The 14,263-nt window shown below is 41.0% G+C and overlaps 1 protein-coding gene across 13 annotated transcripts in view; it reads right to left on the bottom strand.

Moving 5' to 3' along the window:
* LOC109854364 (putative transcription factor capicua) overlaps positions 1-14,263 on the bottom strand; it is a 38,593-nt gene that overhangs the window by 18,968 nt on the left and 5,362 nt on the right. For 6 of the 13 annotated variants that reach the window (XM_020427380.1, XM_020427393.1, XM_020427392.1 and 3 more), the window contains exon 1: positions 1,583-2,549. The exons of 1 other annotated variant lie outside the window; for it this stretch is intronic. The gene's annotated coding sequence lies outside the window, so the exon portion shown is untranslated. 6 more of the 13 variants (XM_020427381.1, XM_020427383.1, XM_020427382.1 and 3 more) reach the window with 6 other exon arrangements.

Raw genomic sequence — 14,263 nt, 5'->3', positions numbered from 1 at the left:
ATATATATATATATATATATATATATATTATTGTAGCTTCAAAACTTAAACAATGTATCAAAGTACATACACGTTGTCGTGCGAAGAAAAAAGAGACATATATTTCAAATGCCGGCGCAGACCGCACCGCGCGCGCGATAATGAAATAAAACGCGAGGCCGAGCGGTGTCGCGCTGACTCGCGCTTGGAAATAATCGTCGAACGCATGATTCAATCCACTTGAAAAATGAGTTAACAACTTATTCTCCATTTGTTTGTAAAAAAACGTGTTAATTTTCGTTTTATACACTCAATTTTAAACACTTATCTACTTCCAAGAAGTCCGACGAAAAATCAGAATTTTATAATTATTTTTTAAGTTTTCTAGTTTTGCGTAAGTTAATTTTTTTTATCATTGCATTGTCACACACGGATGTCAGGTAATTCCGCCTGTGAAAACACCATTCTCTACATGTAAGAATATTGCAATTTCTATTTGATCAAAGAATTTGACAATGTTTTGCGTCAATCGAAGTCTCTATTCTGATATCTTCCACATTATCTGTATAACTTGTAACTTTTTTTTTTAGCGTCACATATGGACGTATTTTTACATTGTATATATGAGTGCGTGGTAACTAATCTCGTGTTGTCTGAGTATTAAAACCGTGTTTGACGGCACTGGATTCAGACGGATCAACGAACTCAGCAATGAATATTCGGAGATCGCGCCGGTCGGCGCGAAACAGGCAGAGAGAGAAAGGATAAAAAAAAAGAAGAAAGAGAAAAAAAAGGAGGAAAAGAAGAAGAAGAAGAAGAAGAAGAATAAGAACAGGGAGAAGGTTACGGAAGAGAAGAGAGCTGCAAATATGCACACGTGCGCGGCGTCATAATCTTATCGCCGATCGCGCGAGTGATTCAACTTTGAACTTTCGGTTCGGCCGTCGGACGAAAATATATCCGCGGATTCGGCTATCGAAATGGCCGAACGGGAACGCAATTATTACAATATCTCGAAGATATTTTCGTAAACTCCAAGTTTTATTATTATAAAATTTTTTTTGTTCAATCGGGAAACAAAGACGATCGATTATTATCTCAGTCAGAAGTCAGTTAATCCTAATCGCACGGTTAGGTGTGTATCTCTCTATAAAAAATATAGTACACACACACACACACACATACGTAAATACTTAGAATTGGTTAAACTGAGATCATGCGTAAAAATCACGCTAGACGCGAAGCCGTAGAACAGTATGTTTTAATACCTATTACACTGTATAACAAAGGAATCCTTTTAAATCCTTTCACCTCTGATGATTAAAAAAAAATTATCGAGTAATACGTGTGTGTGTGTGTGTTGGCGAATATTTTATCAATGATCACTGAATACTTTTTGACATATTAGTTCTTTTTTGCGCGTACTCGAAACTTTTTGTAATTCTTGGAAAAGAAGTAAGTTTGAAGAACTATGTTATTTTTTTTTAACTATATATAAATGCATCATTTTGATAATTTAATGAAATATAATTTTGAATATATATAATCTATCACATCCACGAGATAAGCGAGATATGGATACGTATTAGCGAAGGAGACTTACGCTCGTCTGGGCAACGTCAAGGAACGTAAAGCGAACCAACAGTTCCAGACCGGTAAATCCGCTCACAGCTGGTGCAGCGCGCAACGGAGAGGAGCACCACCATTTCGTCGCTCAATTGTATCTCGTGCGCCGAGAGTGCACTTTCCATTCAGACGATACGATGACGACAGTTTCGCCGCAGCGTGATCAATCGCACCGCGCAAAGGCATTATATCGCACACATTCGCACGGGAAGAACCGAGAGAGAGAGAGAGCGAACGAGAGAGAAGAAATAAATTGTTTCAATGCTAGAAAAAGAATGTCACTTCTTGCAGAAAACTCTGAATCGGAAGATACGCACTGGCCCCGATCTAATCTCGTTACGAATGTGTGAAGAAAGAGAGAGAAAACATGAGGAAAAGAAGCGCCGAGAAGGAAACGGACTGGTGGCGGCAACACAGTCGGCTGCAACATGCACACAAGCGCGGCCGCGATATCGTACGATATCGTTATACTCTACGTATACAGAGAGAAAGAGAGAGAGAGAGAGAGAACTACACGTCGTTTTCGACTACGGCGAAAAATTTCGCATCGCCGAAAAATTAACGCGTCCGCGACGAACAGAAACGCAAACAAATCCGAGCAACGAAGCCGAGCAACGAAAGAAAAGAAACAAAAAAAAACAAAAGTCCTGCTCTCGGTTGCGAGAGCACTTCTCACGAGTGATAAAATTTACAGATAAACGAAAAGAAAGAAGAGGCGAAAGAGGAAAAGAGAGAGAGAGAGAGTGCGCGCACCACAATGTTGATTATCGAAACATGTATATACATTGCATCACGATCGTTTCACAGAAAAAAAAAAATGCATAACACGCGCGCTTCAAAGTCACGGCACCACACATATCCCCGGGAATTCCGTTCTCAGGTAGCGAGAGAGAGCAAATCAGCAACAAAACGATATATATATTGTGTTGCTGTTTTTTTTTTTTTTTTTTACTGAAATTACCTACGACTAGGAAAACCGTCCGTTGTCGCGCGCGTTGTTTCTCAGTCCGAGTCTCGAAATATTCTCTGGCAAGCGGTAATTTTTAACGTGGCGCGAACAACAACCGCTGGGTAACGACGGTCGCCAGCGAGGAGAAGAAACGTACTACTACTACTGTCGGGTTGTTGGAACTCGTGCGGTTTCGACGCGTCTAGCAGCTCCATCTTGACTCGACTCAGCGGCGTCGGCGACGGCGGTCGGCTCTCTCGGTCCCGCACACACACGCCACACGTTCCTTCAAGCCGTCCGCTCGTTTGCTCGCTCGTCCGTTCGTCCCATCCGTTTTCGCTCTCTCGCAAACCGCGCCGGGGAAACGCGCGCGCGCGCACTCTCTTACGCACGCTCGAGCCGCTCTCACTAACACAATAAATCCATTGTGAGGGAGAATTCTTGGCGGCGCATTTCGCGTGTACGCGGGTATAAGAGAGAATACGACGCGGCGAGGGAAAGGTGGAAAGCGCGGAGGCGCAAGGAGTCGGAGAGAGAAGAAGATAAAGTCACCGACTCACAAGTCCGGACTTGTCTCGACTAGCCTGTGTGTGTTCGCGGATGTCGTTACGGTGAGGAGAGAGAAGTGGAAGAGACAGAACATAGAGAAGAAGGAACAGAAGAGGAAGAAGAAGAAGAAGAAGAAGAGAAGAGAAAGACGTGCTCCCGCGTGGAGGGGAAAGGCACAGGAGCGAGAAAGAGAATTATGGAGAAAGGCTTTGTGTGTGTGTGTGGAATGTGTGTATGTGTGAAAGTGAGGTGGGAGGTAAAAGTAGCAGATGAAGGGGGCGAGAGAAAAAGAAAAGGAACCGATATATACCAGAGGGAGGATTGGTGGGGAAGGAATTAATGCATGCCAACGAGAGACAGGAGAGAGAGAGAGAGAGAGAAAGAGAGATAAAGAAAAGAACGGAAAGGGAAGCAGGAGAAGCACGAGGGAGGGAAGGTACGAGTGTATGGTCGTCGTATAAATAGATAAGAGACGATATAGGCGTCGTATAATACGACTCCTAGGCAGGGCAGGTAGTGGATGCTCGTAACATGCGACTAACTATTCCACTCTTGCTTCCCACCCAGTGCGAGCCACCACCGGGAGTCACTGACACACTCGTGCAAGCGCACACACACACACACACACACACACATTCACTCATATACACACCGGGACACGAAGAGAGACACCGAAGGATCGGAGAGGAGCGAGAAGAGGTGGCATGCACGCACGTGTACGCACGCGCACATATATACACCGTGTGGCATACGCGCGCACCCACACCGAGACACAGACTCCGGGGTCGTCGTATATAGCCGAGTTCATTCGTGCACTCGCGTAAATGCCGCGTACGGATGCGCGCGCGCGCATGCTCGATCTCTCTCTCTCTCTCTCTCTCCCTCTCTCTCTCTCTCTCTCTCTCTCTCTTTCTCTCTCTCTCTGTGTGCACACACGTTCGTTGCCGCTCCGGTTTTCGTAGCTCTGTTACCACTTCACTGATACTCCCCCGACAGCTTCATCTGGTTTCACTCTTGCACTCGTGACTCACGTCGCGCGTGTGACACATACGAGCCGAATGAACGAAGAGAAAACAAAGTGTGTGCACACGTACGGCGAACAACTCAACGGAGAGGCTTATTTGGCCTCGGGTCGCGCGCGTTCCGTCGTGTTCCAGCGCGAAACGCGAGTATACTCCGTTCCTCCTCACAGTACGTTCGCGTGCACCAGCGCGCGCGTCACGTCACGAAGTGCGGTCGCTACGCGATAGTAGTCTTTACCGACTGGGAGAGCGGCCGAGACAACGCGACGACGGCGACGGACGGCGACGGACGACGACGACGACGACGTCGCTACTCGGGGGCACGAGCGAGGATTAACCCGGCGACACCGATTATATATATATGACATTGCTGTCGCCGCGTTTCGTTGTGTGTCATAATGTTTCTCCCTCATAGTAGATCTATCTACCTATCTCTCTCTCTATTTCTCTCTCCTTTCATCCTTCCTTCGCTCTCTCTTTCTAATTCCTATCGATGAATCTCTCTCTTCACTGTCACGCTCGCTTGTGTGTGTGTGTGTGTGTACGGACTCGATTGCTCAACTGAACCGCCTGCGACGAGCCGGAGTCGTACTAACCCAGCAGCTAACCACGCGCGCGCATGCACACGTATATATATATATATACATACACACACACACACACACATTATATATATATACACAATGTATAAAGATGTACGTCATACATTCTACACTTATTTACTGTGCCTCTTTTAGGTCTTTTCTACGCTTTCTTCCTCCTTTTCTCTCCGCCTTTCCCGATCGTTACTTTTTCCTACAAATACCGCTTGTATGTATCACGTCGTGTAAGTATACGCGCGCACCAAGTTTTGCTTCTTCGGACAAACCGAAACGCACGCACGCACGCACGCACGCACACACGCGCGCGCGTTACTGTGAGAGCGCGCTCTCGTATACACATTCGCGTACGTAAGTGTGTTGTGTAGTACACGTATATGCACACACAAGCACAGCGGAGAAGAGAGGCTCACGATCGCTCTCTCACTGACAGTGTACCCCCGCGCGCGCGCGTGTTGCTACGTGTATCACGCGCGCGTATCACAGTCGTCCTCCGTCAGCACATTCACACGAAAGGAGATGCACTTGTGCTCTGCGCGCTCCGGGCCGCCGCCGTACGCAGAGTGCCGAGTTGCTACACGCTGTCTTACGTCGAGTAGTGGCGCGACGACTCGCCAAATGCGCGCGCGACCATCGATGCTGAACGTTCGTGAGCGCTCCGTTCGAGAGCCTCTATAACCCGGAGCAGCAGCACACCTACGCACACACGATACACGCCAGCCGCCACAGAGTAGCATCAGCCCAGTGGCGTCACCGTCCGCGCCGTCGCCCCGTCGTTGCCGGTTATCCCGGTTTTTTTTTCTCCCATCGTCCTCCTAATCCGGATTATATTCCTTACCGATTTTGAGAAGAAACACATTTGTCACGCTTTCGAGGTAACAGAAAATATACACAAAAAAGAGACAAAAAAAAAAAAATAAATAAAGGGAGAAACTTGGAAAATGTGTAAATAAACATTTGTGAAAACAGATTAGTCCACAAACATAAAACACAATCGAAAAAATTAAAGTGAAGAAATAAATGACACATAAAACGTTTTATTTATTTGTCAGGCTCTGACGCGTACGCGAATGCAAATAAAAACAATAGTTTTCTGCAAAAACATGACGCACTTCACTATTGCTCTATATAGCTTTTTATTTCCAACTAAATAATTGTCACGGAATAATAGTAACAAATAGACAAGAGCTCTTACGGATTCGTATTACGTTACGTATATATTTTTAGCTAGACGATTATGAATCTTGTCTCTTTCTCTCTCTCTCTCTTTCTTTCTCTTTCTCTCTTAGTGAACTGATTACATACAGCTGATAGCCTCGCATAGGCAACTAACCACTAGTTGGATCACGACGGACTATGAATCACACCAGTGACTACGCGTAGTCATATGTTATTCGGAGTCTTGGATTCTTTTCAAATCAACAAAAGAAAAATTTATACTCTGAATTCTATTCGTTTTTTTTTTTTTTTTTTTTTTTTTTTTTTTTTTTTTTTTTTTTTTTTTTTTTTTTTTTTTTATCGTTTCTTGTTTTATTTTATTCACCATATAAGAATCAATCCCGAACAAATCTCGTTGTAATCTCTTCTTGTTTTACAACGTCATAAATTCACCGCAGGTATTACATTCGATTGTTTGTTTGTCTTGTATTTTTATTATTAGTCTACATTTTACTATTGTTGTTTTTTATTATTCATAGATAAGATAATCTTCGGAATAAAATATACTACTTTTCCAGTTTTGAAAATTGTACGAAACAGCAGCAATTTTTTACAGTGGCGTATTGTTATTTTAAAAATACTGAATTTTTAATCTTTTTTTTTGAAAAACTTCGCGAGTACAAAAACTCTGAGCTCTTTTTTTAACAGCAAAATCTGGCTTCGAATTCTTTGTCGAGTTTTGCAAACAGCGTATTAAGATTAACGAAAAGAGAGAGAGAGAGAGAGAGAGAGAGAGAGAAGAACTGCAGAGACAAAGTAGACATCTGGCGTAACAGTAGCCTCTCGTACGTTGTGCGTAAACGCTCGGGACGACTTGTGCGCATCACGTACACTTGCAAGTGTACACACGATCGCTATCTGCATAGCCAAGCAGGGGCGGGCTGTTACACGCGACTACAGATAGAAAGCTCTATAATAGATTCCAACAATGAATGCACGAGAGCAATTAATGCTGCACGAAGAATACGTCGAGAAAAAATTTTTTATTGACGATTTTCAATGTCTTCTAATCGGAGAGAAAGAGAGAGAGAGAGAATGCATCCAAGAAAGAATTAAAGTTTAACTTGAGTATTATATATAACACTATTTTACATTATTATATTTCTATTTTTTTTTTGCAACCGATCGAGAGAAGAATTCGTAGTGAATTGCCGATACGAACTTTTTCTTTTTTTTTTCTTAGTATAAACTACAACTTCTACTTCTTTATCTGACTAAAGTGTGTTTGGTTAACGCATTGCAGTTCTGCGTCGTGTGTGGACAGAAAAAAAAAATATGAAAAGAAGAAAGAAACAGAGAAAGAAAAGGCACAGAGCAAGTGTTGCGCGCGTGTGTGTGTGTGTAGACGTATGCGTGAGCTGTGTGTGTATGTAACTTGTGTACGCGTGTGTGTGTGTTACGCATACACAACAGAATGTACGAAATCGCCAGGCGCAAGGTTTCTCGGAATTTTCGACAACGGTCCAAGAATTATCGCACGTATCGGTATTATTCTACACAGCGACGATATCGTAACACAAACAGATACTGAAGTAATTGGTAAACACACAGAACTACGATTATGCATCGTGCCAACTTTTTTTTTTATCAGCAGCGCGATTCTTCTTTTGCGATGTTCAAAAAACTTGCGACCGATCGGAGTATATAACCTTCGCGATGCGCCTCGAGTTTTCGTCGAAAATGTCGCGACTGTTTTTTATTTTAAAAAGTAGTAGTTCCCGACGTGTTCGATAAATAACAAAACAAATTAAAAGTGCTAAAAGTTTGCAGTAAGAACGAGATAATGCATTTTATCTCTTAAAAATTGAATCAACGAAAAGAGTTGTTAGATAAAATAAAGTCTGACGAACATTTAAGTAATTTTTGACACACCGCGTTATTTTGTCACAGTACTCGGATGTTGTTGAATGAGCCTGTGTGTGAGAAGCTGGCTCCAATTATTTGGTTTTTAATTTTAAAACAGTTGAGAGAGGACGGTTTTACATATACGCATGAGCCTCGGCCTTTTGGCTGGTCTCTCGAGTCACGTGCACACTGCCAAGCATTCATTCTCCCCCTGTAACTAGTCCTCGTATAATTCGCACTCGCATGTTTGGCGCGCGCGCGCGACCGCCGATATGACTGACGAGCCCCTTTTTATATCTTTGCAAAGATGCACCTGAACATACCACGTTACGACAAGATAGATAAGAAGAGACAAGACTAGAAAGAAAGAGAGAGAGAGAGAGAGAGAGCGAAAGAGAAGAAGATGCAAATCGTTTTTTCACTTTCCGGAAGTGTGCGAGTCGTCCATAGATAGCATGACCCTTTAACTCTCTCTTATCGAGGTAATCTTCCTCGTACTTAACGAGCACAACTTTTTGTGATAAATATACTTCCAAAAAGAGAGCACTGCAATGTAAACGAATAACGTGTTTGATTGATGGTCACTTTATGAAGAAGCATTTTTATCTCTTGAGAAATCACGTGTTCAAAAATATATATATCAATTTTTATAACAATAATTTATGCATGATCTCGGATAATTTGAAATTTCAATTTTCAACAGTGTTTGAAATTACACGCGCATAAATGAATTTTTTTTTCACGCGCAATCAATATATATTTATTTATATAAGATTCATATAAAAACATAAATTTATATTAAAATATTGATTTTGCGTTTAAAATTATATGAACGCATACATATTTTATCGAAGTAATAACGCGTTACCCATCTATCTTTCTGCGCAAACAAATTTGCGATCTGAATTTGAGAAGAGAGAGAAAATTAATTTTTTTTTTTTTTTTTTTTTTTATCATTTTTGCACAATTCTACAAAAAACTTTTATTATTAATTTAATACGTGTGTGTTTAATTCAGACTTGAAAATAATATTGCAAAAGTCAACGTGTGTCACATGTGTCGTTATTGGCGCGGATAGTCTCTCTCTGGAAAGCCGGGAATCTACAATTAGAAAATTAACAATCCAGAAACACTGGGGAAAACGTTTCAGGTCGCAAGTTTAAACGGCTTCGAGGAATCTCACACGATCGGGCGTAATGAAGGTGCTTAAATGTCACCGCGTCGTTAGTTCATGTTATAAAAAAGTTTCATAAAATTGTGCTCTTAACACGTAATTAATATACTTAACATATCGGAAAATAATAATAATATAATACGCTCCTGCGTTATTTAGAGCAATAAATATGTGTAATAAAACGGCCGCGATCGTCTCGTCGTTTCGTTTTTCGAATCAAATCAATGTAACGACGAGTCGGCATGAAATCCATCTTTTTCGGATGGATTCTCACGCGCGCAACAGCCGCAATCGACTTACCGAGGATTATACGGAGCAAGCGAAACCGGCCAATGATGAAATTATATAACGTCGCCCCGCTTTAGTGCGTACGTGCGTGCGTGCGTGCGTGCGTGCGTGCGTACGTGCGTGCGTAGGACGATTACTAGCGTCCATGACGGGTTGGTGTTCTTTTCCTTCCTTTTTTCTCTCTATACTTTCAATGCTTGTTGCACGTGCGCGCGTATCGATCGCTTTTTAAGTCCCGCAAATAACCAGTTCTGCCCCGGAGTGCAAAAGGATCCCGGCCACACCAACGCGTATCAGCGGACTGTTAAGAAACTCGTCGATTATATACGTGCGAGAAGAACTCATCGATGATTAACGATTTTATCTCGTTAATGACATTAACTTTCTTTCCTCGTTAGGTGTGAAAAACACGCACGCGGATATTGAGTTTAGAATCGTGTAAAGAGTTTTTTTTTCTTTTTTTCTTCTTATTATCTCGCTATTCGACGAGAATGACCGAGCTAAAAATCAAAGATTCACACGTACTGCGTATATCGCTTCATTTAAAACTCATGAAAGAATTATTCGATATGTTAATGCGCACGACGGTTGGGGAGGGTTAGCGTAAATCGGTAACTTTTGACTGACATGTTCGCGCATTTCGATGACATGAACGCGGAAAAACGAGCGCGAGAGATAAGAGACTTGACGGTTCGACACAGACGGGCCGGTGTGTGTTTACGATCGCTGTCTTTTTCAAGTGGTGTTTATGGCGAACCTCACGCGCGGAAACTACGTTAACTTATCTCGACGACGCGACGAAGAACGCGCAACACCACGTAAGAGCGCGATTATGCACAACGCTTATCACGATATCGCGAAAACGAAAACGCGAGCGACCGATTCGGGTATCATATCGAGCGCCCGTGTATATAGTATATATCTGCTTGGGTTCCCCAAGAGCTTTGAGAAAAATTCCCCATGATAAAATACCTCGCATATCGTGTGTTGCGTAATAAAATACCAACTTCTTTTGTCGCAAGAATAACACAATATCGCGCGCAGTGTCTTCTCTGGAATATATTAAACTACTCTTCTTTCGAAATCGATCGTTTCATCGTTAATGAACGTATCTCAAGGTTTATAAATTAATACGAGAACTTTTCAAGCTGCAATATGTGTTCTGAGAAAAAAAAAGGAAGAACTGAAAGTACATCCCGACAAAAGATAAATTCTCTGAATGGTCGGTGACGTTGGCTGGGACGTGCAACGACGATTGAAGTCGATCCGTACTGCCTTAACATACCACAATCAATCGCAACTTGGTTGGGAACTTAGCTCGTCCTCTCTCTTCGCTTCAAAAAAAAAAAAAAAAAAAAAAAAAAAAAAAAAAAAATTATACATTCCTGGATACACGAGCTCAAAGAGATTTGTTAATCCGCAGAGCTTTCGAAAGCTCAGAAATCGGTTTGTAATTTTCTAGCTATTGAATCGTTCGATTTGCAAGTGGGGAAGAAGACTAGGTCCAACACGAAGTTTTAGTCGCGCAAGAATCCAGACAGCACCACCCTACACCACGCTATTATTATAACTGACACACAGAATCAATCGAAACTCTCGGCTGTACACGCGTACACTTTGCTGCGTCACTCGCAATATCTTCCGTTCACGCGCACGGCTGCCGCTCGTATTATGTGCTTATTAATATTGTGTTGTGATATAAGTTTTCTCGACAATATATATTGTTTGTGATTTCGAAAAGTACCGAAGCTCGCGAAATTTAAATTTTTTATCAAAAACGATACATTATACATCCGTGAACGATTGTTTTTTCACATATTTGTAAGAAATACAATACAATTGAAAGTCAAGTGTCAAAAGAAAATATTCAAAATGTAAACGGTGCCTTCAAAGGCTGTCGGCAAACACACCGATCTTTATCGCGTACGGAATTGTGTCGTTTTTCTTTTCGGCCAAATCTCAGGTCAGAAATCTGACGTTTTTTTGGATCTTTCACCTCTGTTATACTCTGTATTACATACATTACAAGCAACGGACGTTATGTTCCGTATCAACGGATTCAATTTTTTGTAATAAAGAAAATTAACGTAATTTGAAAAAAAACAATGATGAAACTATTACAAAATATTTTTTGTAATACTTTTGTGCGAAACAAGCACACGAATTATATATAGCGTGCTCTTCAAATTGTTTTTTTTTTTTAACTTCTTTATCCTGGGAACTTATTGTGTATTTTTCATTACAGAGAGCGGAATAATAGATTCAAAGGAATAAATCAAATTAAATTTGCAGTTTATAAATAAATATTGTCAACCACGGAATATTAATACCATTCTTACTAAGAATCGTTTCAATAATACAGTAGCATGATGATTTAATAACACAATAGATTTTTGTGTTGCGCAAGAACTATGCGACTACGTAGTTGCACGTGCCTTCGTAGTTTTTTAACGAAAGGATTTTTCCAAACGTGCGCCCGACACAGCGCAATGTAATGTCACGTGTTTAATCACCCATTGAGATACATACGGCAACACACCTCAATTGATTCGCGTGATCGAAGCGTGTCCTGTGTTACGACGAGAGAGTATAGAACATTTGAGATAAAAAACTACTTTTGCGCTCTTCAGGTTACGGTAAAAAAAAACAAAAACCCAACCTAAGTGAATACAAACTTGTATCTTCGCTTAACAAATGTTATAAAATGATTTATTTTCACAATTTGTTTTTCTTCTTTCTATCGCGTGTAAATGTCATAAAAAATTGTATATAAATATATCTACAAGAAAAAAGTCAATAGCGACGTCTTAGATCGCGCTCACTTAGATTTCATATAACACTTTGATCAAACCTCATTTTAATAATAGGTAATAAAACAGCAGTTATAATACATTGGTTTAATAACAAGTTTAATAATCAGTTTAATAATAAGTTCAGGTAATTGTTTTTTATTTGACATAAAAACGTTGCAGAATGAGATGATATATTGTCGCTGTCATAATTACACGCGTTACTTTTTCTCGCAACTGCTTGACGGACATATCACGAAACCAATTTATAACTGCAAAATAAAAATTGACTTGAATACCGTTTCGATGCGCCGTCAATATGTTATTTGACACATGTTGAGTGCGACAAAACTTGTCTCATATGACGTTGTACGGAGAATTTGATTTTTTTTTTTTTTTTTTTTGATTTAAAATTTTAGCGATCTCCAAGGCTCAACTACACCGCTGAAGTGAAAATCCACATGATTGTGCAATACCGTATTACGCTTTCGAACTCTCATTTGACCGACACGTCATTTTAAACGTAAGTGCATTGCTAACGTTCGATCATGGTTTTTTCACAAATAGCAACGAGAACGTGTGAGTCATAACGAGAGACAGGTATACAGCAAATTATGACTACCTACTACGGAATTTTTATTTCTCTTTAACTGCACACCTCATCCATTGATAAGGATGTTATCATGCAAATTTAATTCATATAAAAGTGTTTACATTGAAGAACGTTGCGAAATGGCTCGCAAACACACGTTGAAAAAGTCTTAGCACGAACGCGATCACAAGCGCGAATAAAGTTCGAAGATTGCGATATTATGTAAAATATTAAATTTTACTCGTGTGTGTGTGTGTGTGTAATATAAAATTTTATCAACAAATTTACACAAACGTAATCACACAACCTTTGTTGTAACAAAACCCTTCTATGGACTGTTTCAGTAGTAACTGTCATCCTAATTGCATTAAATGTCATAAATACAAACTATAGGTATTAGCTGAAAAAAAAAACAATCTCCCCGGTTTATATATCTAGTTTGTTTCTCCTTCCACGCATTACAATGCGTCTTTCAAGAGGTTAGAGTTATCAGCTCGCGTATGGCAACAGCTGTGCATATGCGCACATGTCCTGCGCAAGCGTAAACTTGAAATCGCCGCTGGTGTAAGAGAGCACTCGATATAAGTCCATTTCTCGTCCCCTCCTACTATACAATCTCTTCGTATATCGAGCTTTTATCGTGGTTTACGTTTTCCGAATAGGTCATAAAATCTTATCTGCCGCTCGCAGTGAACGAGACAGGAAGAGAGAAAAAAAAGTCGTCAGGAGCGAGCGTGACAACGCGATCTCTTCGCCGCAGAAACGAAAGCGAAATAGCTATCAGAGCAACACGAAAAAAAAAAAAAAACGATCAGAGACTCATGAGCGTCACGAGGAGGATGGCACGGGGGACTCTCCGTGCCGTAGACATAACGAGGCTCGACTTACAACGTAGTGGCGGGGAGGAAGATACAACTGCTATCTGAGAAAAATTAGTGATTGCCATCCAGAATCTTCATGTGTACGTAGAGAGAGAGAGAGAGAGAGAGAGAGAGAGAGATAATTGTAGTTTGTTATCGCTATTCATCTGATTACAATTGACATCATACAGCCTTGCAAAAGAACCTCTGCAATTTTTATTCATTTTCTACCGAAAAAAAAAACCACTTTTATAAATCAGAGAAAAAAAGAAAACAAGCGAGAAAAAAGCTCAAAATTATTAAGGGATAAAATCTCTCTCTAAAATATCGAATTGTTATCTTGTTCTTCTAACAATCAAGGTGACACATTCGAGAAGTTCGACTTCTACGTAATAAAACTTGGAAAACGTATATATCACGCAGAATTCATTTCATTAAATACCGGGACATGAAAGACCGGTATAAATTTATCAATCGAGCTTGTGTCACACACGGCGAAGACGTAAAAGTCGCTATGACAATCCCGCTGCGATCGTCATCGTGTGTAAAAGTGGGTGATATTCGCGCGTATACCGCGTACGTACAGCCCCAGAGAGCGGACATATACGTCTCTGAAAATATTTCATTCAACGTTCGCGGCGAGCCGCGTATCTATGTATGTATGTATGTATGTACGTACGGCATGTGCCAAGCATTGACCGTGGATGACGTCTAGCGCACGTCTATAAGCCTATTCCGTCGTCTATTAAAAGAATGCTCGGTCGCAATCTTGC

This window comes from Pseudomyrmex gracilis, unplaced genomic scaffold (genome assembly GCF_002006095.1).
Source record: "Pseudomyrmex gracilis isolate BER0280 unplaced genomic scaffold, ASM200609v1 scaffold_63, whole genome shotgun sequence".
In the NCBI taxonomy this organism is placed as follows: domain Eukaryota; kingdom Metazoa; phylum Arthropoda; class Insecta; order Hymenoptera; family Formicidae; genus Pseudomyrmex; species Pseudomyrmex gracilis.
This window is presented reverse-complemented; position numbering and strand designations above follow the sequence as displayed.